At 46.1% G+C, this 23,554-nt stretch overlaps 12 non-coding genes across 12 annotated transcripts; all 12 read left to right on the top strand.

Moving 5' to 3' along the window:
- Positions 1-3,907: 3,907 nt before the first annotated feature.
- TRNAS-CGA (transfer RNA serine (anticodon CGA)) lies at positions 3,908-3,989 on the top strand. Its single transcript has one exon. It is a non-coding gene; the product is annotated as a tRNA-Ser (tRNA).
- A 1,172-nt stretch (positions 3,990-5,161) lies between these two features.
- On the top strand, positions 5,162-5,243 carry TRNAS-CGA (transfer RNA serine (anticodon CGA)). The gene has a single exon. It is a non-coding gene; the product is annotated as a tRNA-Ser (tRNA).
- Positions 5,244-5,786: 543 nt separating this feature from the next.
- On the top strand, positions 5,787-5,868 carry TRNAS-UGA (transfer RNA serine (anticodon UGA)). The gene has a single exon. It is a non-coding gene; the product is annotated as a tRNA-Ser (tRNA).
- Positions 5,869-7,664: 1,796 nt separating this feature from the next.
- Positions 7,665-7,746, top strand: TRNAS-UGA (transfer RNA serine (anticodon UGA)). The gene has a single exon. It is a non-coding gene; the product is annotated as a tRNA-Ser (tRNA).
- A 546-nt stretch (positions 7,747-8,292) lies between these two features.
- Positions 8,293-8,374, top strand: TRNAS-UGA (transfer RNA serine (anticodon UGA)). Its single transcript has one exon. It is a non-coding gene; the product is annotated as a tRNA-Ser (tRNA).
- Positions 8,375-8,917: 543 nt separating this feature from the next.
- On the top strand, positions 8,918-8,999 carry TRNAS-UGA (transfer RNA serine (anticodon UGA)). Its single transcript has one exon. It is a non-coding gene; the product is annotated as a tRNA-Ser (tRNA).
- A 9,874-nt stretch (positions 9,000-18,873) lies between these two features.
- TRNAA-UGC (transfer RNA alanine (anticodon UGC)) lies at positions 18,874-18,955 on the top strand. The gene has a single exon. It is a non-coding gene; the product is annotated as a tRNA-Ala (tRNA).
- A 1,794-nt stretch (positions 18,956-20,749) lies between these two features.
- On the top strand, positions 20,750-20,831 carry TRNAS-CGA (transfer RNA serine (anticodon CGA)). Its single transcript has one exon. It is a non-coding gene; the product is annotated as a tRNA-Ser (tRNA).
- A 542-nt stretch (positions 20,832-21,373) lies between these two features.
- On the top strand, positions 21,374-21,455 carry TRNAS-UGA (transfer RNA serine (anticodon UGA)). Its single transcript has one exon. It is a non-coding gene; the product is annotated as a tRNA-Ser (tRNA).
- A 543-nt stretch (positions 21,456-21,998) lies between these two features.
- Positions 21,999-22,080, top strand: TRNAS-UGA (transfer RNA serine (anticodon UGA)). The gene has a single exon. It is a non-coding gene; the product is annotated as a tRNA-Ser (tRNA).
- Positions 22,081-22,622: 542 nt separating this feature from the next.
- On the top strand, positions 22,623-22,704 carry TRNAS-CGA (transfer RNA serine (anticodon CGA)). Its single transcript has one exon. It is a non-coding gene; the product is annotated as a tRNA-Ser (tRNA).
- A 541-nt stretch (positions 22,705-23,245) lies between these two features.
- TRNAS-CGA (transfer RNA serine (anticodon CGA)) lies at positions 23,246-23,327 on the top strand. Its single transcript has one exon. It is a non-coding gene; the product is annotated as a tRNA-Ser (tRNA).
- Positions 23,328-23,554: the final 227 nt, after the last annotated feature.

Here is a 23,554-nt window from a genome sequence, read left to right as displayed (position 1 = left end):
CACTTTGAGTGATGCATGTTGCTATTTTTATTTATTGTATGAAAGCATGCAAAATAAGTGAGGACAACAGGGCACTGCTGGTACGTGCCCCGTCCTTCCATTACTTTATTTTTTTGGTCTCTGCCTGACATGAGCAGAGCATGGCTCATATACGACAACAGTGACATCTTACTCATGCAGCTGCGATGGCCGAGTGGTTAAGGCGTTGGACTCGAAATCCAATGCGGTTTCCCTGCGCAGGTTCGAATCCTGGGTGATTTTGCATGAACACCATTTGGTTTAGTTAAGGAAATGTTCACTTCTCGTTACGCAATCCTCATCAAGTCACAGAGTTAAATGGCAAAAACTCAAACTAGATGTAAACTTTGAAACTATTTACACACCTAGGAAGTGTTTTAGAGAGCAGGTGGCTCGGAAGGGTTTGTAGTCTGGACCTATCCTGCCTGATCTAGACAAGTTACGAAAGGAGTAATTTTTTTTTATGAAGCGTGTCTTGTTTAGGCTTTTGGACTCTTTCTGAGTACAATTAAGGGCCCGTTGCCACCGCCGTAATATAGGGAAACGAGGATAGAAATGTGCAGTGATTGATTACCGCTCATCTGTGCCCTGTCACTCACTTTGAGTGATGCGTATTGCTATTTTTATTATTTGTATGAAAGCATGCAAAATAAGTGAGGACAACAGGGCACTGCTGGTACGTGCCCCATCCTTCCGTTACTTTATTTTTTAGGTCTCGGCCTGACATGAGTAACGCATGGCTCGTATACGACAACAGTGACATCATACTCATGCAGCTGCGATGGCCAAGTGGTTAAGGCGTTGGACTTGAAATCCAATGGAGTTTCCCCGCGTAGGTTCGAATCCTGCTTGCAGCGTCATGAGATTTTGCATGAACACCATTTGGTTTATTTAAGTAAATGTTCACTTCTCGTTACGCAATCCTCATCAAGTCACAGAGTTAAACGGCAAAAACTCAAACTAGATGTAAACATTGAGACAATTTCCACACCCAGGAAGTGTTTTAGAGAGCAGTGGCTCGGAAGGGTTCGTAGTCTGGACCTGTCCTGCCTGATCTAGACAAGTCATGAAAAGAGTACTTTTTATAAAGCGTGTCTTGTTTAAGCTTTTGGACTCTTTCTGAGTACACTTAAGGGCCCGTTGCCACCAACGTGATATAGGGAAACGAGGATAGAAATGTGCAGTGATTGATTACCACTCATCTGTGCCCTTTCACTCACTTTGAGTGATGCTTGTTGCTATTTTTATTAATTGTATGGAAGCATTCAAAATAAGTGGGGGATACAGGGCACTGCTGGTACGTGCCCCGTCCTGCCGTTACTTTAATTTTTAGGTCTCGGCCGGACGTGAGCAGCGTATGGCTCGTATACGACAACAGTGACATCATACTCATGCAGCTGCGATGGCTGAGTGGTTAAGGCGTTGGATCGAAATCCAATATGGTTTCCCTGCGCAGGTTCAAATCCTGCTTGCAGCGTAGTGTGATTTTGCATGAACACCATTTGGTTTAGTTAAGTAAATGTTCACTTCTCGTTACGCAATCCTCATCAAGTCACAGAGTTAAATGGAAAACACTCAAACTAGATGTAAACATTGAGACAATTTCCACACCCAGGAAGTGTTTTAGAGAGCTGGTGGCTCGGAAGGGTTTGTAGTCTGGACCTGTCCTGCCTGTTCTAGACAAGTCATGAAAAGAGTACTTTTTTTTATGAAGCATGTCTTGTTTAGGCTTTTGGACTCTTTCTTAGTACACTTAAGGGCCCGTTACCACTGCCATAATATAGGGAAAAGTGGGTAGAAACATGCAGTGATTGATTACCACTCATCTGTGCCCTTTCACTCACTTTGAGTGATGCATGTTGCTATTTTTATTAATTGTATGAAAGCATGCAAAATAAGTGAGGACAACAGGGCACTGCTGGTACGTGCCCCGTCCTTCCGTTACTTTATTTTTTTGGTCTCGGCCTGATATGAGCAGAGCATGGCTCATATACGACAACAGTGACTTCATACTCATGCAGCTGCGATGGCCGAGTGGTTAAGGCATTGGACTTGAAAGCCAATGGGGTTTTTCTGTGCAGATTCGAATCCTGCTTGCAGCGTAGTGTGATTTTGCATGAACACCATTTGGTTTAGTTAAGGAAATGTTCACTTCTCGTTACGCAATCCTCATCAAGTCACAGAGTTAAATGGCAAAAACTCAAACTAGATGTAAACATTGAAACTAGTTCCACACCTAGGAAGTGTTTTAGAGAGCAGGTAGCTCGGAAGGGTTTGTAGTCTGGACCTATCCTGCCTGATCTAGACAAGTTACGAAAAGAGTATTTTTTTTTATGAAGCGTGTCTTGTTTAGGCTTTTGGACTCTTTCTGAGTACAATCAAGGGCCCGTTGCCACCGCCGTAATATAGGGAAACGAGGGTAGAAATGTGCAGTGATTGAATACCGCTCATCTGTGCCCTGTCACTCACTTTGAGTGATGAGTATTGCTATTTTTATTAATTGTTTGAAAGTATGCGAAATAAGTGAGGACAACAGGGCACTGCTGGTACGTGCCCCGTCCTTCCGTTACTTTATTTTTTAGGTCTCGGCATGACATGAGTAGCGCATGGCTCGTATACGACAACAGTGACATTATACTCATGCAGCTGCGATGGCTGAGTGGTTAAGGTGTTGGACTTGAAATCCAATAGGGTTTCCCTGCATAGGTTCGAATCCTGCTTGCAGCGTCATGAGATTTTGCATGAACACCATTTGGTTTAGTTAAGTAAATGTTCACTTCTCGTTACGCAATCCTCATCAAGTCACAGAGTTAAACGGCAAAAACTCAAACTAGATGTAAACATTGAGACAATTTCCACACCCAGGAAGTGTTTTAGAGAGCAGGTGGCTCGGAAGGCGTAGTCTGGACCTGTCCTGCCTGATCTAGACAAGTCATGAAAAGAGTACTTTTTTTATGAAGCGTGTCTTGTTTAAGCTTTAGGACTCTTTCTGAGTACACTTAAGGGCCCGTTGCCACCGCCGTAATATAGGGAAACGAGGATAGAAATGTGCAGTGATTGATTACCGCTCATCTTTGCCCTGTCACTCACTTTGAGTGATGCGTATTGCTATTTTTATTAATTGTATGAAAGCATGCAAAATAAGTGAGGACAACAGGGCACTGCTGGTACATGCCCCGTCCTTCTGTTACTTTATTTTTTATGTCTCGGCCTGACGTGAGTAGTGCATGGCTCGTATACGAAAACTGTGACATCATACTCATGCAGCTGCGATGGCCGAGTGGTTAAGGCGTTGGACTTGAAATCCAATGGGGTTTCCCCACATAGGTTCGAATCCTGCTTGCAGTGTCATGAGATTTTGCATGCACACCATTTGGTTTAGTTAAGGAAATGTTCACTTCTCGTTACGCAATCCTCATCAAGTCACAGTTAAATGGCAAAAACTCAAACTAGATGTAAACATTGAACCTATTTCCACACCTAGGAAGTATTTTAGAGAGCAGGTGGCTCAGAAGGGTTTGTAGTCTGGACCTATCCTGCCTGATCTAGACAAGTTATGAAAAGAGTAATTTTTTTTATGAAGCGTGTCTTGTTTAGGCTTTTGGACTCTTTCTGAGTACAATTAAGGCCCCGTTACCACCGCCGTAATATAGGGAAAAGAGGGTAGAAATGCGCAGTGATTGATTACCGCTCATCTGTGCCCTGTCACTCACTTTGAGTGATGCTTGTTGCTATTTTTATTAATTGTATGAAAGCATTCAAAATAAGTGGGGGATACAGGGCACTGCTGGTACGTGCCCCGTCCTGCCGGTACTTTAATTTTTAGGTCTCGGCCTGACATGAGCAGAGCATGGCTCGTATACGACAACAGTGACATCATACTCATGCAGCTGCGATGGCCGAGTGGTTAAGGCGTTGGACTCGAAATCCAATGGGGTTTTTCTGTGCAGGTTCGAATCCTGCTTGCAGCGAAGTGTGATTTTGCATGAACACCATTTGGTTTAGTTAAGGAAATGTTCACTTCTCGTTACGCAATCCTCATCAAGTCACAGAGTTAAAAGGCAAAAACTCAAACTAGATGTAAACATTGAAACTATTTCCACACCTAGGAAGTGTTTTAGAGAGCAGGTAGCTCGGAAGGGTTTGTAGTCTGGACGTATCCTGCCTGATCTAGACAAGTTACGAAAAGAGTAATTTTCTTTTATGAAGCGTGTCTTGTTTAGGCTTTTGGACTCTTTCTGAGTACAATTAAGGGCCCTTTGCCACCGCCGTAATATAGGGAAACGAGAGTAGAAATGTGCAGTGATTGATTACCGCTCATCTGTGCCCTGTCACTCACTTTGAGTGATGCGTATTGCTATTTTTATTAATTGTATGAAAGTATGCGAAATAAATGAGGACAACAGGGCACTGCTGGTACGTGCCCCGTCCTTCCGTTACTTTATTTTTTAGGTCTCGGCCTGACATGAGTAGCGCATGGCTGGTATACGACAACAGTGACATTATACTCATGCAGCTGCGATGGCTGAGTGGTTAAGGTGTTGGACTTCAAATCCAATGGGGTTTCCCTGCGTAGGTTCGAATCCTGCTTGCAGCGTCATGAGATTTTGCATGAACACCATTTGGTTTAGTTAAGTTAATGTTCACTTTTCGTTACGCAATGCTCATCAAGTCACAGAGTTAAACGGCAAAAACTCAAAGTAGATGTAAACATTGAGACAATTTCCACACCCAGGAAGTGTTTTAGAGAGCAGGTGGCTCGGGAGGGTTCGTAGTCTGGACCTTTCCTGCATGATCTAGACAAGTCACGAAAAGAGTAATTATTTTTTTTATGAAGCGTGTCTTGTTTAGGCTTTTGGACTCTTTCTTAGTACACTTAAGGGCCCGTTGCCACCGCCTTAATATAGGGAAACGAGGATAGAAATGTGCAGTGATTGATTACCGCTCATCTGTGCCCTGTCACTCACTTTGAGTGATGCGTATTGCTATTTTTATTAATTGTATGAAAGCATTCAAAATAAGTGGGGGATACAGGGCACTGCTGGTACGTGCCCCGTCCTGCCGTTACTTTAATTTTTAGGTCTCGGCCTGACGTGAGCAGCGTATGGCTCGTATACAAAAACAGTGACATCATCCTCATGCAGCTGCGATGGCTGAGTGGTTAAGGCGTTGGACTCGAAATCCAATCTGGTGTCCCTGCGCAGGTTCGAATCCTGCTTGCAGTGTACTGTGCTTTTGCATGAACACCATTTGGTTTAGTTAAGTAAATGTTCACTTCTCGTTACGCAATCCTCATCAAATCACAGAGTTAAATGGAAAAAACTCAAACTAGATGTAAACATTGAGACAATTTCCACACCCAGGAAGTATTTTAGAGAGCTGGTGGCTCGGAAGGGTTTGTCGTCTGGACCTGTCCTGCCTGATCTAGACAAGTCATGAAAAGAGTACTTTTTTTTATGAAGCATGTCTTTTTTAGGCTTTTGGACTCTTTCTTAGTACACTTAAGGGCCCGTTACCACCGCCGTAATATAGGGAAAAGTGGGTAGAAACATGCAGTGATTGATTACCACTCATCTGTGCCCTTTCACTCACTTTGAGTGATGCATGTTGCTATTTTTATTAATTGTATGAAAGCATGCAAAATAAGTGAGGACAACAGGGCACTGCTGGTACGTGCCCCGTCCTTACGTTACTTTATTTTTTTGGTCTCGGCCTGACATGAGCAGAGCATGGCTCGTATACGACAACAGTGACATCATATTCATGCAGCTGCGATGGCCGAGTGGTTAAGGCGTTGGACTTGAAATCCAAAGGGGTTTCCCTGCGTAGGTTCGAATCCTGCTTGTAGCGTAGTGTGATTTTGCATGAACACCATTTGGTTTAGTTAAGGAAATGTTCACTTCTCGTTACGCAATCCTCATCAAGTCACAGAGTTAAATGGCAAAAACTCAAACTAGATGTAAACATTGAAACTATTTCCACACCTAGGACGTGTTTTAGAGAGCAGGTAGCTCGGAAGGGTTTGTAGTCTGGACCTATCCTGCCTGATCTAGACAAGTTACGAAAAGAGTATTTTTTTTTATGAAGCGTGTCTTGTTTAGGCTTTTGGACTCTTTCTGAGTACAATCAAGGGCCCGTTGCTACCGCCGTAATATAGGGAAACGAGGGTAGAAATGTGCAGTGATTGATTACCGCTCATCTGTGCCCTGTCACTCACTTTGAGTGATGCGTATTGCTATTTTTATTAATTGTTTGAAAGTATGCGAAATAAGTGAGGACAACAGGGCACTGCTGGTACGTGCCCCGTCCTTCCGTTACTTTATTTTTTAGGTCTCGGCCTGACATAAGTAGCGCATGGCTCGTATACGACAACAGTGACATCATACTCATGCAGCTGCAATGGCCGAGTGGTTAAGGCGTTGGACTTGAAATCCAATGGGGTTTCCCCGCGTAGGTACGAATCCGGCTTGCAGCGTCATGAGATTTTGCATGAACACCATTTGGTTTAGTTAAGTAAATGTTCACTTCTTGTTACGCAATCCTCATCAAGTCACAGAGTTAAATGGCAAAAACTCAAACTAGATGTAAACATTGAAACTATTTCCACACCTAGGAAGTGTTTTAGAGAGCAGGTGGCTCGGAAGGGTTTGTAGTCTGGACCTATCCTGCCTGATCTAGACAAGTTACGAAAAGAGTAATTTTTTTTATGAAGCGTGTCTTGTTTAGGCTTTTGGACTCTTTCTGAGTACACTTAAGGGCCAGTTGCCACCGCCGTAATATAGGGAAACGAGGATAGAAATGCGCAGTGATTGATTACCGCTCATCTGTGCCCTGTCACTCATTTTGAGTGATGCATATTGCTATTTTTATTAATTGTATGAAAGTATGTGAAATAAGTGGGGACAACAGGGCACTACTGGTATGTGCTCCGTCCTTCCGTTACTTTATTTTTTAGGTCTCCACCTGACATGAGTAGCGCATGGCTCGTATACGACAACAGTGACATCATACTCACGCAGCTGTGATGGCCGAGTTGTTAAGGCGTTGGACTTGAAATCCAAAGGGGTTTCCCTGCGTAGGTTCGAATCCTGCTTGCAGCAGCATGAGATTTTGCATGAACAACATTTGGTTTAGTTAAGTAAATGTTCACTTCTCATTACGCAATCCTCATCAAGTCACAGAGTTAAACTGCAAAAACTCAAACTAGATGTAAACATTGAGACAATTTCCACACCCAGGAAGTGTTTTAGAGAGCAGGTGGCTCGGAAGGGTTCGTAGTCTGGACCTGTCCTGCATGATCTAGACAAGTCACGAAAAGAGTAATGATTTTTTTTATGAAGCGTGTCTTGTTTAGGCTTTTGGACTCTTTCTTAGTACACTTAAGGGCCCGTTACCACCGTCGTAATATAGGGAAAAGAGGGTAGAAATGTGCAGTGATTGATTACCCCTCATCTGTGCCCTGTCACTCACTTTGAGTGATGCGTATTGCTATTTTTATTAATTGTATGAAAGCATGCAAAATAAGTGAGGACAACAGGGCACTTCTGGTACGTGCCCCGTCCTTCTGTTACTTTATTTTTTATGTCTCATCCTGACGTGAGTAGTGCATGGCTCGTATACGGCAACTGTGACATCATACTCACGCAGCTGCGATGGCCGAGTGGTTAAGGCGTTGGACTTGAAATCCAATGAGGTTTCCCCGCGTAGGTTCGAATCCTGCTTGCAGTGTCATGAGATTTTGCATGAACACCATTTGGTTTAGTTAAGTAAATGTTCACTTCTCGTTACGCAATCCTCATCAAGTCACAGAGTTAAACGGCAAAAACTCAAACTAAATGTAAACATTGAGACAATTTCCACACCCAGGAAATTTTTTAGAGAGCAGGTGGCTCGGAAGGGTTCGTAGTCTGGACCTGTCCTGCATGATCTAGACAAGTCACGAAAAGAGTAATTATTTTTTTTATTAAGCGTGTCTTGTTTAGGCTTTTGGACTCTTTCTTAGTACCCTTAAGGGCCCGTTACCACCGCCGTAATATAGGGAAAAGAGGGTAGAAATGCGCAGTGATTGATTACCGCTCATCTGTGCCCTTTCACTCACTTTGAGTGATGCATGTTGCTATTTTTATTAATTGTATGAAAGCATGCAAAATAAGTGAGGACAACAGGGCACTGCTGGTACGTGCCCCGTCCTTCCGTTACTTTATTTTTTTGGTCTCGGCCTGACATGAGCAGAGCATGGCTCGTATACGACAACAGTGACATCATACTCATGCAGCTGCGATGGCCGAGTGGTTAAGGCTTTGGACTTGAAATCCAATGGGGTTTCCCTGCGCAGGTTTGAATCCTGCTTGCAGCGTAGTGTGATTTTGCATGAACACCATTTGGTTTAGTTAAGGAAATGTTCACTTCTCGTTACGCAATCCTCATCAAGTCACAGAGTTAAATGGCAAAAACTCAAACTAGATGTAAACATTGAAACTATTTCCACACCTAGGAAGTGTTTTAGAGAGCAGGTGGCTCGGAAGGGTTTGTAGTCTGGACCTATCCTGCCTGATCTAGACAAGTTACGAAAAGAGTAATTTTTTTTATGAAGCGTGTCTTGTTTAGGCTTTTGGACTCTTTCTGAGTACAATTAAGGGCCCGTTGCCACCGCCGTAATATAGGGAAGCGAGGGTAGAAATGTGCAGTGATTGATTACCGCTCATCTGTGCCCTGTCACTCACGTTGAGTGATGCGTATTGCTATTTTTATTAATTGTATGAAAGTATGCGAAATAAGTGAGGACAACAGGGCACTGCTGGTACGTGCCCCGTCCTTCCGTTATTTTATTTTTTAGGTCTCGGCCTGACATGAGTAGCGCATGGCTCGTATACGACAACAGTGACATTATACTCATGCAGCTGCGATGGCTGAGTGGTTAAGGTGTTGGACTTGAAATCCAATGGGGTTTCCCTGCGTAGGTTCGAATCCTGCTTGCAGCGTCATGAGATTTTGCATGAACACCATTTGGTTTAGTTAAGTAAATGTTCACTTCTCTTTACGCAATCCTCATCAAGTCACAGAGTTAAACGGCAAAAACTCAAACTAGATGTAAACATTGAGACAATTTCCACACCTAGGAAGTGTTTTAGAGAGCAGGTGGCTCGGAAGGGTTCGTAGTCTGGACCTGTCCTGCCTGATTTAGACAAGTCATGAAAAGAGTACTTTTTTTTATGAAGCGTGTCTTGTTTAAGCTTTTGTACTCTGTCTGAGTACATTTAAGGGCCCGTTGCCACCGCCTTAATATAGGGAAACGAGGATAGAAATGTGCAGTGATTGATTACCGCTCATCTGTGCCCTGTAACTCACTTTGAGTGATGCGTATTGCTATTTTTATTAATTGTATGAAAGCATGCAAAATAAGTGAGGACAACAGGGCACTGCTGGTACGTGCCCCGTCCTTCCGTTAATTTATTTTTTAGGTCTCGGCCTGACATGAGTAGCGCATGGCTCGTATACAACAACAGTGACATCATACTCATGCAGCTGCGATGGCTGAGTGGTTAATGTGTTGGACTTGAAATCCAATGGGGTTTCCCCGCGTAGGTTCGAATCCTGCTTGCAGCGTCATGAGATTTTGCATGAGTACATTTGGTTTAGTTAAGTAAATGTTCACTTCTCGTTACGCAATTGTAGGAAGGTGGCTACCTGACTATGGTGACCCCAGATTTTTTGCCTTGTGTTTAGCTGGTTTTCGACTTAGTTGGCCTGGTTCCCTGCTAATCAGGGCACCAGGCTATCTGCTCTCTCTGTAAAATGGATTCCATGTACCCTAGGTGCATAACTAGATTGGCTTGGGTCACCTTATCAGCCCCTGTACAGTGCACTATAGGTGCCCAGGGCATAGGTGCATCCAAGGCCTACCAGGGGCTGCAGCATATCTTTTGCCACCCCTGGCTGGCTATCTAAATTGACACAACTGGCTGATCACTCAGCTGGGGCAAGTGGGTGTAATCACCCCTTGCTTAGATATAGTATACCTATATCTAAACCTATATCTGGACACATATATAGCCTGTAAGCCACTCCTATGGAAGGCCTCATCAATCCTGGAGGCAGAGTGCGTGGTTTTATGTGAGATGGAGCTCTGGCATGAGCTGAGCCTGTCTGCAGCTGTCGGGAACAACTTCCTAAGCTGATCCGGGATAATGCCATACCATATACTCTTAAGCGCCTTATAATCCTCGCGGTTATACAGCAACTTTGGTTTGGCTTTATCAAAACATGTCGTGTAAGGTGTCATACGAATTGGAATACTACCCCCTCGCCAGTTCTGGCGACGGGGGTAGCATTCCACCCTTCTAGAGGGAGAAGACATGTTACTTTGCTGAAACGCAGTTGATTTAAAATGGATGCCCCTGCCACAGACACGGGTCTGGCCTCCTGCTGCTGCTGACCGAAACTCGGCAGAGGAGGCCTGGACAAAGGGTTTCCTGTCGCAGGGCGGTGTTAAACCACCCCAGACAGGAGATAGTGGATTGTAGTAGGGAGGTTTCAAAGAAACCAGACACTGCCTGGGGAGCACAAGGCTGCCCCTTGCATAATCCGGCCAAACCGGTTCTGGGGCCTCCCAGCCCCTGTCCCAGCGCGGCCTGGATCAAAGGAAAGGGGTGTAACCACCCCCTTCCTGGGTCCCACCCATAGGAGGGGACCTAGCAGGATGTCCAGCCCACCAGATTCGAATAAGAGTGGGAGCAGTGCCAATGCAACTCAGATCATCCTGAAGAAACATAAGAAACGAATTCTGGACCCTTCGACTTTCTACTCAACGCAGAAGACTGAAGAATCTCCCTTGTGGTCAAGGAGTGACCACCCTGTGCAAACAGGCACCATCCAGCCCTCGACCCTTGCTTTGTTGCAGTTCCTGCCGGAACTTGAGCGACAGAGATCGACGAGATCAAGCTTGCCTGACTTCTACCTGCCCGATCCACAGTCCCTGCAGAGCTGAGACCAGTGGAGGCGACCGGAAGCATGGGGCACGCCATCTTGAAAAGGCCACGAGACGCTGACCGTGCAGCCCACGAGTGATCCTCGAAGCTGTGCACCGGGGTTTGAGAAGCCCCCACCCCGAGCTACACTTGCACCAAAGCTACCCCTTCCACACTCGACGAGTGCTGCGTGGGGCCCTTCTGCTTGTGGCGGCTCGACGCGTTGGCCCGGTCACTTGCCAGCTGGCTTGTGGCCCCTGTGCCGACGAAAACCAAAATACGACTTGCTTTTCTGGTTGCTCCAGATCTGCACCAGCTCCTGTAAAAAGGAGCCCCCACTCTGACCCTCCTGGTTCGAGTGATAAGCAATCTCCCGGTTCCGCGTGGATTGCTTTTGCCAAGTGCTGTTTGCTGCAATCTTGAAGCCGACGGTGCTGACGGCGAGAGCCTACGTGGGACAGATCGTGACCTGCTCCTGGACGTCGCAGATGCCCCAGAGCCCACGTGACAGCGGAGAGAAGCCTATCAACAACCACCTGATTGCGCCCAACATTGCCTGGTTCCGTCCTGGTTCCACCCTGGTCACTGCTGAGTGACCCAGACTCTGTCCCCTCTGCTTTCAGGTACTTTTCTACTTCGATCCACCCTTGGATCGCACCAGACACTTCTGCTTCACATCGCCTGCAGCTGCAACAGCTCCAAGCACCAAGAGCCTGCGTGTCAAGACCCGACGCCACTTCGACCCTGTGCACCCACGGCCTGTGGGTGAGGTAACATTGCAACGCCGGTGTTCCCACACTGGTACACACCTCTAGGGTCTGTGTCTAAAGTTTTGTTCCTCTAGGTTCAGCGGAAGTATCTTTTAATTCACTTTATCTAACTTTTACGCACCATTGACATTGCATTGGTGCGAGCCGCACTTTCCGTGCTGCACCCGTCTCCTGTGGGCTACTCCCGACTTCAGCATTGCTAGTCCTGACTGCTCCCAGCGAATCTCTAGGCCCTAGGCCTAACCACTGTTCGATAAGTGTTCCTTATACCACTTTTTTAGTATATGGTTTGAGTGGCCACCCGCCCTCATCCATAATTGTGCAACTTCATATGTTTTACTGTGCTTTTGATTTAACGCTTGTGCCCCTTTCCTCATAAAGAGTACTGGGGAGTAATTTAGAAATAAATACATATATTTTTACAATATATACTTGTGTGGTGTCCTTTCATTTGATTACAGGATTGTATGTGGTAAAACAGCTCGCTTAACACGACCTCTTAAGTTAAGCCTTTAAGGCTGCTTAGTCCATGCTACCACTAGGATAGCTTGTCTAACAAGGTTGACTTACAACCAGACATCTTTGGGGTTTGTTTGGACTGTTACCAAGTGGTTCCAGAATTGGAAACACTACCTAACAGGCCAACTTCTCACATTGGTGTGCAGCGGTGCGGATTTGAGCTTGCTGTTTGTTTTACCATTGCAATCTTTATCAAATTGAAAGATCACATCAAGTACCTTAGGTACATATAAATCAAAAGCTTAGCATATTAAGTTCTACTGAACTTAGTAGTTGTAGATTAAAGGGATTAGCACACCCTGACTACAACTCACTAGCAAGGTACAGTAGGAAACCACTTAGTGTAGGTAAGTGCATCACTTACACCTCACTAGCAGTCATGTCTGATACAGGTAGAGCCTCAGGCTCTGCTCCTGTAATAGTTGATCCTATAGGGACAACATCCAGATATGACAACCTTAGCCACAAAGACCTGAGTGCCTTGTGCACAGCCAGGGGGCTAAAAAAGGGCAGAGGCCCTACCATTCCTTCCCTAGTAGCTCTCCTAGAAAAGGATGACCTAGATAAGGTGAGTCAGGCTCCCTTAGAATCAGGTGAAGGGATACACTCCCCTGAGAATGAGAATCTTCCAGAAGATGAAGAGGAGGAGGAAGAGGAAGAGGAAGGCTCTGATTTAGAAGAGCCTGAAGATCAGGATCAGAGGGGAAACCAGGTACAGGTTGCCAGGCTTAACCAGGCCAACTTGGACCTACATGAGAATGGAGAGGGCCAGCACCGCTCCAGATCTCATAACCAAATTCTCCCAGGTAACAGGAGGGTGAGATCTCAATCAAGGGACTCTCATCTTTCTAGTGCCTCAAGAGAATCTCAAAGAGGGATGACTCCCTCCCAGAGAAAAGAGCATAGGGCCAGGATGAGGGCTGTCCAACTCCAAATTGAAAGGGAAGAGGTAGCCTTGGTTCAAGCTAAACTGGCTTTAGCAAGAGAAAGAAAATTGTGTGGCTTAGATGCCACTGGTGGCAGCAAAATTCCTAAAGAGAAACCCAGGTCCTATGATAGTAGAAACCGGACAAAGATTGTGCCCCCCTATCAGGAAGGGGATGACATTCACAAATGGATGACTGCTCTGGAGAGAGCCTGCATGGTACAGCAGGTTCCTGAGGAACAGTGGGCAGCAATCTTATGGTACTCCTTTTCAGAGAAAGGGAGAGATAGGCTCCTCACTGTCAGACATGAGGATGCCAGCAATTACAAAGTCCTGAATAGTGTTCTAATAGATGGGTTTGGCTTAACCACTGAACAGTACAGGTTAAAGTTCAGAGACACCCAGAAGACACAGACTCAGGACTGGACTGATTTTGTTGATTGTGCAACTAAGGCTCTGGAGGGTTGGCTAAATGGCAGCAAAGTACATGACTTCACAGGATTGTATAATTTGATTATGAGGGAGCAGATCCTAAGTAATTGTCAGAACCAGCTCTTACACCAGCACCTGGTGGACTCAGATTTGACCTCTCCCCAAGAATTGGGAAAGAGGGCAGATAAATGGGTCAGAACCAGGATTAGGCCTAAGAATCAGGACAATAACCAGAAGAAGGAGTCTACCAAGCCTCAAGATAAGGGTGGGGATAAAAGTAAAGAAAAGACTTCCCCAGGGCCCCAAAACTCCAAGAATGGGGGTGGGTCCCAAGACACTTCATCCACAGAGAAAAAGCCTTATTGTCATGCCTGTAAACAGGTTGGGCATTACAAAACAGACAGCTGTTGTCCCAAGAATGGCAATAAAGAAAACATACCTCCAAAGCCAGCTTCAACACCTCCTGTTACTGTCAGCAGTAATACCCCAGGAAGTGGGAGCACACCCAGGAATCTGGGTGGGTTTACTTTTGGAGCCCAGGAGGACCCTGGCCTATCCAGGTCCCCATCCCCAAATGATCTTGTTTATGAGACTGGCATGGGGTTTGCCAACTTCTCTGGTTGCCCAAATACCTTGAGCAAATATAGACAAGAACCCATCATCAATGGTTTGAAAGTTGAAGCTTTTAGAGACACAGGGGCTAGCATCACCTTGGTGGCTGACTGTATAGTCCCCTCTAAGCAACTTTTACCAGGTGCCACATACCAGGTAACAAACATTGATGGTATCCAAACAAATCATCCCATGGCAGTAGTAAGTCTCAGCTGGGGAGGTGTCATTGGCCCAAAGAGAGTGGCAGTGTCACCAAACTTGCCTGTAGACTGTCTACTGGGTAATGATTTGGAAATCTCAGCCTGGGCTGAGGTTGAACAGGAAATCCATTCTAGAATGGTAAACTCCAATGGAAAGGTTAGTGGGGCTGTACTGGCTATAGCCCCAATTCAAGATGTCCTTCCTGAAAAGGTTGGTAGGGCTGAACAACTCTCTGCCCCATCTTTACCAGAAGCTCTTCCAAAACAGAATAGCAAAGCTGTTATGATAACAGCAGAAACCCAAACTGAGTCTCCTCCTGAAAAGGTTGGTGGGGCTGTGATGGCCACAGCCCAAACTCAAACAGATATGTGTGTTGTGAAGCCTGAAATGATGGATCACTCCACCCAAACTGAGAGCATGGAGGAGGAAGAGAAATCTCCCCCTCACCAGACAGTAGGACAGGATCAGCCTCCTCAGGGAACTGATCTTACCCTTGATGAAGGAACTGCCCCAGAGGTTGTTAGGCCTGGCCTGACAGAGCCTCTGATGGCAGTGGACCCTTCTCAGGTGGGATCCAGTCTGGAGCAGGTAACCTGCCCCTCTCTACCTTGCCTTAGTCAGCCCAGGGCTGCAGAGGACAAGAAGGACAGTGAGACCCGGAGGGCCCCCTGTCAAATAAAGCACCCCCATCAACAGATTAGGGGCACCAAAACTAGTAGCCCTAGTGAGGTGAAAACTTTAAAAACTCCTGAGGGAGCCCCCTTAAAAGTAGTTAGGGACCTCCCACAGATGGATTCTGTTGGGCACAGCCAAACCTGGGACCCAAAGGGCCCAAACCTGAACTGTCCCTCCAGCAAGCCAAACAGAGGGACCCAGCCTCCAGCTTTAGGTAGCCAGAGGTTGACCCTGAGAGCTCAGTGCAACTCAGTTGAAGAAAGAAAGGCCCACATGGTGGAAGATGATTGGAGGAAGTTGAGCCCAAAATTAGTGGAGTCTCACTTCAATACTCCATATCCAAACCAGCCTTTAACTTTGCAAAAACACACCCAAGGTAGTGATTCCCTATGGTGGAGACCCTCTAATACCCCTAGGGTGAGGGACTGCTTAGTGGACCATGAGACAGGGGGTACCCATGCTAGTGCAGGTACTTCCTTATATGGCCACTCAGGCAATATAGGCTTACCTGGTCAAGGATAGCCTTATCTCCTTTCGTTTGGGGGGGGGGGTTATGTAGGAAGGTGGCTACCTGACTATGGTGACCCCAGATTTTTTGCCTTGTGTTTAGCTGGTTTTCGACTTAGTTGGCCTGGTTCCCTGCTAATCAGGGCACCAGGCTATCTGCTCTCTCTGTAAAATGGATTCCATGTACCCTAGGTGCATAACTAGATTGGCTTGGGTCACCTTATCAGCCCCTGTACAGTGCACTATAGGTGCCCAGGGCATAGGTGCATCCAAGGCCTACCAGGGGCTGCAGCATATCTTTTGCCACCCCTGGCTGGCTATCTAAATTGACACAACTGGCTGATCACTCAGCTGGGGCAAGTGGGTGTAATCACCCCTTGCTTAGATATAGTATACCTATATCTAAACCTATATCTGGACACATATATAGCCTGTAAGCCACTCCTATGGAAGGCCTCATCAATCCTGGAGGCAGAGTGCGTGGTTTTATGTGAGATGGAGCTCTGGCATGAGCTGAGCCTGTCTGCAGCTGTCGGGAACAACTTCCTAAGCTGATCCGGGATAATGCCATACCATATACTCTTATGCGCCTTATAATCCTCGCGGTTATATAGCAACTTTGGTTTGGCTTTATCAAAACATGTCGTGTAAGGTGTCATACGAATTGGAATACTACCCCCTCGCCAGTTCTGGCGACAGGGGTAGCATTCCACCCTTTTAGAGGGAGAAGACATGTTACTTTGCTGAAACGCGGTTGATTTAAAATGGATGCCCCTGCCACAGACACGGGTCTGGCCTCCTGCTGCTGACCGAAACTCGGCAGAGGAGGCCTGGACAAAGGGTTTCCTGTCGCAGGGCGGTGTTAAACCACCCCAGACAGGAGATAGTGGATTGTAGTAGGGAGGTTTCAAAGAAACCAGACACTGCCTGGGGAGCACAAGGCTGCCCCTTGCATAATCCGGCCAAACCGGTTCTGGGGCCTCCCAGCCCCTGTCCCAGCGCGGCCTGGATCAAAGGAAAGGGGTGTAACCACCCCCTTCCTGGGTCCCACCCATAGGAGGGGACCTAGCAGGATGTCCAGCCCACCAGATTCGAATAAGAGTTGGAGCAGTGCCAATGCAACTCAGATCATCCTGAAGAAACATAAGAAACGAATTCTGGACCCTTCGACTTTCTACTCAACGCAGAAGACTGAAGAATCTCCCTTGTGGTCAAGGAGTGACCACCCTGTGCAAACAGGCACCATCCAGCCCTCGACCCTTGCTTTGTTGCAGTTCCCGCCGGAACTCGAGCGACAGAGATCGACGAGATCAAGCTTGCCTGCCTTCTACCTGCCCGATCCACAGTCCCTGCAGAGCTGAGACCAGTGGAGGCGACCGGAAGCGTGGGGCACGCCATCTTGAAAAGGCCACGAGACGCTGACCGTGCAGCCCACGAGTGATCCTCGAAGCTGTGCACCGGGGTTTGAGAAGCCCCCACCCCGAGCTACACTTGCACCAAAGCTACCCCCTCCACACTCGACGAGTGCTGCGTGGGGCCCTTCTGCTTGTGGCGGCTCGATGCGTTGGCCCGGTCACTTGCCAGCTGGCTTGTGGCCCCTGTGCCGACGAAAACCGAAATACGACTTGCTTTTCTGGTTGCTCCAGATCTGCACCAGCTCCTGTGAAAAGGAACCCCCACTCTGACCCTCCTGGTTCGAGTGATAAGCAATCTCCCTGTTCCGCGTGGATTGCTTTTGCCAAGTGCTGTTTGCTGCAATCTTGAAGCCGACGGTGCTGACGGCGAGAGCCTACGTGGGACAGATCGTGACCCGCTCCTGGACATCGCAGATGCCCCAGAGCCCACGTGACAGCGGAGAGAAGCCTATCGACAACCACCTGATTGCGCCCGACATTGCCTGGTTCCGTCCTGGTTCCACCCTGGTCACTGCTGAGTGACCCAGACTCTGTCCCCTCTGCTTTCAGGTACTTTTCTACTTCGATCCACCCTTGGATCGCACCGGACACTTCTGCTTCACATCGCCTGCAGCTGCAACAGCTCCAAGCACCAAGAGCCTGCGTGTCAAGACCCGACGCCACTTCGACCCTGTGCACCCACGGCCTGTGGGTGAGGTAACATTGCAACGCCGGTGTTCCCACACTGGTACACACCTCTAGGGTCTGTGTCTAAAGTTTTGTTCCTCTAGGTTCAGCGGAAGTATCTTTTAATTCACTTTATCTAACTTTTACGCACCATTGACATTGCATTGGTGCGAGCCGCACTTTCCGTGCTGCACCCGTCTCCTGTGGGCTACTCCCGACTTCAGCATTGCTAGTCCTGACTGCTCCCAGCGAATCTCTAGGCCCTAGGCCTAACCACTGTTCGATAAGTGTTCCTTATACCACTTTTTTAGTATATGGTTTGAGTGGCCACCCGCCCTCATCCATAATTGTGCAACTTCATATGTTTTACTGTGCTTTTGATTTAACGCTTGTGCCCCTTTCCTCATAAAGAGTACTGGGGAGTAATTTAGAAATAAATACATATATTTTTACAATATATACTTGTGTGGTGTCCTTTCATTTGATTACAGGATTGTATGTGGTAAAACAGCTCGCTTAACACGACCTCTTAAGTTAAGCCTTTAAGGCTGCTTAGTCCATGCTACCACTAGGATAGCTTGTCTAACAAGGTTGACTTACAACCAGACATCTTTGGGGTTTGTTTGGACTGTTACCAAGTGGTTCCAGAATTGGAAACACTACCTAACAGGCCAACTTCTCACAGCAATCCTCATCAAGTCACAGAGTTAAACGGCAAAAACTCAAACTAGATGCAAACATTGAGACAATTTCCACACCCAGGAAGTGTTTTAGAGAGCAGGTGGCTCGGAAGGGTTCGTAGTCTGGACCTGTCCTGCCTGATCTAGACAAGTCATGAAAAGAGTACTTTTTTTATGAAGCGTGTCTTGTTTAAGCTTTTGGACTCTTTCTGAGTACACTTAAGGGCCTGTTGACACCGCCGTAATATAGGGAAACGAGGATAGAAATGTGCAGTGATTGATTACCGCTCATCTGTGCCCTGTCACTCACTTTGAGTGATGCGTATTGCTATTTTTATTAATTGTATGAAAGCATGCAAAATAAGTGAGGACAACAGGGCACTGCTGGTACGTGCCCCGTCCTTCTGTTACTTTATTTTTTATGTCTCGGCCTGACGTGAGTAGTGCATGGCTCGTATACGAAAACTGTGACATCATATTCATGCAGCTTCGATGGCCGAGTGGTTAAGGCGTTGGACTTGCAATCCAATGGAGTTTCCCCGCGTAGGTTCGAATCCTGCTTGCAGCGTCATGAGATTTTGCATGAACACCATTTGGTTTAGTTAAGTAAATGTTCACTTCTCGTTACGCAATCCTCATCAAGTCACATAGTTAAATGGAAAAAACTCAAACTAGATGTACACATTGAGACAATTTCCACATCCAGGAAGTGTTTTAGAGAGCTGGTGGCTCGGAAGGGTTTATAGTCTGGACCTGTCCTGCCTGATCTAGACAAGTCATGAAAAGAGTCCTTTTTTTTATGAAGCATGTCTTGTTTAGGCTTTTGGACTCTTTCTTAGTACACTTAAGGGCCCGTTACCACCGCCGTAATATAGGGAAAAGTTGGTAGAAACATGCAGTGATTGATTACCACTCATCTGTGCCCTTTCACTCACTTTGAGTGATGCATGTTGCTATTTTTATTAATTGTATGAAAGCATGCAAAATAAGTGAGGACAACAGGGCACTGCTGGTACGTGCCCCGTCCTTCCGTTACTTTATTTTTTTGGTCTCGGCCTGACATGAGCAGAACATGGCTCGTATACGACAACTGTGACATCATACTCACGCAGCTGCGATGGCCGAGTGGTTAAGGCGTTGGACTTGAAATCCAATGGGGTTTTCCCACGTAGGTGCGAATCCTGCTTGCAGCGTTATGAGATTTTGCATGAACACCATTTGGTTTAGTTAAGTAAATGTTCACTTCTCGTTACGCAATCCTCATCAAGTCACAGAGTTAAACGGCAAAAACTCAAACTAGATGTAAACATTGAGACAATTTCCACACCCAGGAAGTGTTTTAGAGAGCAGGTGGCTCGGAAGGGTTCGTAGTCTGGACCTGTCCTGCCTGATCTAGACAAGTCATGAAAAGAGTACTTTTTTTATGAAGCGTGTCTTGTTTAAGCTTTTGGACTCTTTCTGAGTACACTTAAGGGCCCGTTGCCACCGACGTAATATAGGGAAACGAGGATAGAAATGTGCAGTGATTGATTACCGCTCATCTGTGCCCTGTCACTCACTTTGAGTGATGCGTATTGCTTTTTTTATTAATTGTATGAAAGCATGCAAAATAAGTGAGGACAACAGGGCACTGCTGGTACGTGCCCCGTCCTTCTGTTACTTTATTTTTTATGTCTCGGCCTGACGTGAGTAGTGCATGGCTCGTATACGAGCACTGTGACATCATACTCACCAGCTGCGATGGCCGAGTGGTTAAGGCGTTGGACTTGAAATCCAATGGGGTTTCCCTGCGTCGGTTCGAATCCTGCTTGCAGCGTCTTGAGATTTTGCATGAACACCATTTGGTTTAGTTAAGTAAATGTTCACTTCTTGTTACGCAATCCTCATCAAGTCACAGAGTTAAACGGCAAAAACTCAAACTAGATGTAAACATTGAGACAATTTCCACACCCAGGAAGTGTTTTAGAGAGCAGGTGCCTCGGAAGGGTTCGTAGTCTGGACCTGTCCTGTATGATCTAGACAAGTCACGAAAGAAATAATAATTTTTTTTATGAAGCGTGTCTTGTTTAGGCTTTTGGACTCTTTCTTAGTACACTTAAGGGCCCGTTACCACCGCCGTAATATAGGGAAAAGAGGGTAGAAATGCGCAGTGATTGATTACCGCTCATCTGTGCCCTGTCACTCACTTTGAGTGATGCTTGTTGCTATTTTTATTAATTGTATGAAAGCATTCAAAATAAGTGGGGGATACAGGGCACTGCTGGTACGTGCCCCGTCCTGCCGTTACTTTAATTTTTAGGTCTCGGCCTGACGTGAGCAGAGTATGGCTCGTATACGACAACAGTGACGTCATACTCATGCAGCTGCGATGGCCGAGTGATTAAGGTGTTGGACTCGAAATCCAATGGGGTTTCCCTGCGCAGGTTCGAATCCTGCTTGCAGTGTAGTGTGATTTTGCATGAACACCATTTGGTTTAGTTAAGTAAATGTTCACTTCTCGTTACGCAATCCTCATCAAGCCACAGAGTTAAATGGAAAAAACTCAAACTAGATGTAAACATTGAGACAATTTCCACACCCAGGAAGTGTTTTAGAGAGCTGGTGGCTCGGAAGGGTTTGTAGTCTGGACCTGTCCTGCCTGATCTAGACAAGTCATGAAAAGAGTACTTTTTTTATGATGCATGTCTTGTTTAGGCTTTTGGACTCTTTCTTAGTACACTTAAGGGCCCGTTACCACCGCCGTAATATAGGGAAAAGTGGGTAGAAACATGCAGTGATTGATTACCACTCATCTGTGCCCTTTCACTCACTTTGAGTGATGCTTGTTGCTATTTTTATTAATTGTATGAAAGCATTCAAAATAAGTGGGGGATACAGGGCACTGCTGGTACGTGCCCCGTCCTGCCGTTACTTTAATTTTTAGGTCTCGGCCTGACGTGAGCAGAGTATGGCTCGTATACGACAACAGTGACATCATACTCATGCAGCTGCGATGGCCGAGTGGTTAAGGCGTTGGACTTGAAATCCAATGGGGTTTCCCTGCGCAGGTTCGAAACCTGCTTGCAGCGTAGTGTGATTTTGCATGAACACCATTTGGTTTAGTTAAGTAAATGTTCACTTCTCTTTACGCAATCCTCATTAAGTCACAGAGTTAAACTGCAAAAACTCATACTAGATGTAAACATTGAGACAATTTCCAAACCCAGGAAGTGTTTTAGAGAGCAGGTGGCTCATAAGGGTTCGTAGTCTGGACCTGTCCTGCCTGATCTAGACAAGTCATGAAAAGAATACTTTTTTTTATGAAGCGTGTTTTGTTTAAGCTTTAGGACTCTTTCTGAGTACACTTAAGGGCCCGTTGCCACTGCCGTAATATAGGGAAACGAGGATAGAAATGTGCAGTGACTGATTACCGCTCATCGGTGCCCTGTCACTCACTTTGAGTGATGCGTATTGCTTTTTTTATTAATTGTATGAAAGCATGCAAAATAAGTGAGGACAACAGGGCACTGCTGGTACATGCCCCGTCCTTCTGTTACTTTATTTTTTATGTCTCGACCTGACGTGAGTAGTGCATGGCTCGTATACGACAACTGTGACATCATACTCACGCAGCTGCGATGGCCGAGTGGTTAAGGCGTTGGACTTGAAATCCAATGGGGTTTCCCCGCGTAGGTGCGAATCCTGCTTGCAGCGTTATGAGATTTTGCATGAACACCATTTGGTTTAGTTAAGTAAATGTTCACTTCTCGTTACGCAATCCTCATCAAGTCACAGAGTTAAAGGGCAAAAACTCAAACTAGATGTAAACATTGAGACAATTTCCACACCCAGGAAGTGTTTTAGAGAGCAGGTGGCTCGGAAGGGTTCGTAGTCTGGACCTGTCCTGCCTGATCTAGACAAGTCATGAAAAGAGTACTTTTTTTATGAAGCGTGTCTTGTTTAAGCTTTTGGACTCTTTCTGAGTACACTTAAGGGCCCGTTGCCTCCGACGTAATATAGGGAAACGAGGATAGAAATGTGCAGTGATTGATTACCGCTCATCTGTGCCCTGTTACTCACTTTGAGTGATGCGTATTGCTTTTTTTATTAATTGTATGAAAGCATGCAAAATAAGTGAGGACAACAGGGCACTGCTGGTACGTGCCCCGTCCTTCTGTTACTTTATTTTTTATGTCTCGGCCTGACGTGAGTAGTGCATGGCTCGTATACGAGCACTGTGACATCATACTCATGCAGCTGCGATGGCCGAGTGGTTAAGGCGTTGGACTCGAAATCCAATGGGGTTTCCCTGCGCAGGTTCGAATCCTGCTTGCAGCGTAGTGTGATTTTGCATGAACACCATTTGGTTTAGTTAAGTAAATGTTCACTTCTCGTTACGCAATCCTCATCAAGCCACAGAGTTAAACGGAAAAAACTCAAACTAGATGTAAACATTGAGACAATTTCCACACCCAGGAAGTGTTTTAGAGAGCTGGTGGCTCGGAAGGGTTTGTAGTCTGGACCTGTCCTGCCTGATCTAGACAAGTCATGAAAAGAGTACTTTTTTATGATGCATGTCTTGTTTAGGCTTTTGGACTCTTTCTTAGTACACTTAAGGGCCCGTTACCACCGCCGTAATATAGGGAAAAGTGGGTAGAAACATGCAGTGATTGATTACCACTCATCTGTGCCCTTTCACTCACTTTGAGTGATGCATGTTGCTATTTTTATTAATTGTATGAAAGCATGCAAAATAAGTGAGGACAACAGGGCACTGCTGGTACGTGCCCCGTCCTTCCGTTACTTTATTTTTTTGGTCTCCGCCTGACATGAGCAGAGCATGGCTCGTATACGACAACAGTGACATCATACTCATGCAGCTGCGATGGCCGAGTGGTTAAGGCGTTGGCCTCGAAATCCAATGGGGTTTCCCTACGCAGGTTCGAATCCTGCTTGCAGCGTAGTGTGATTTTGCATGAACACCATTTGGTTTAGTTAAGGAAATGTTCACTTCTCGTTACGCAATCCTCATCAAGTCACAGAGTTAAATGGCAAAAACTCAAACTAGATGTAAACATTGAAACAATTTCCACACCTAGGAAGTGTTTTAGAGAGCAGGTGGCTCGGAAGGGTTTGTAGTCTGGACCTATCCTGCCTGATCTAGACAAGTTACGAAATGAGTAATTTT

This window comes from Lissotriton vulgaris, chromosome 11 (assembly GCF_964263255.1).
Source record: "Lissotriton vulgaris chromosome 11, aLisVul1.2, whole genome shotgun sequence".
Lineage (NCBI taxonomy): Eukaryota > Metazoa > Chordata > Amphibia > Caudata > Salamandridae > Lissotriton > Lissotriton vulgaris.
Note: the sequence above shows the minus strand (reverse complement) of the source record. Positions and strands in the feature narration are given on the sequence as shown.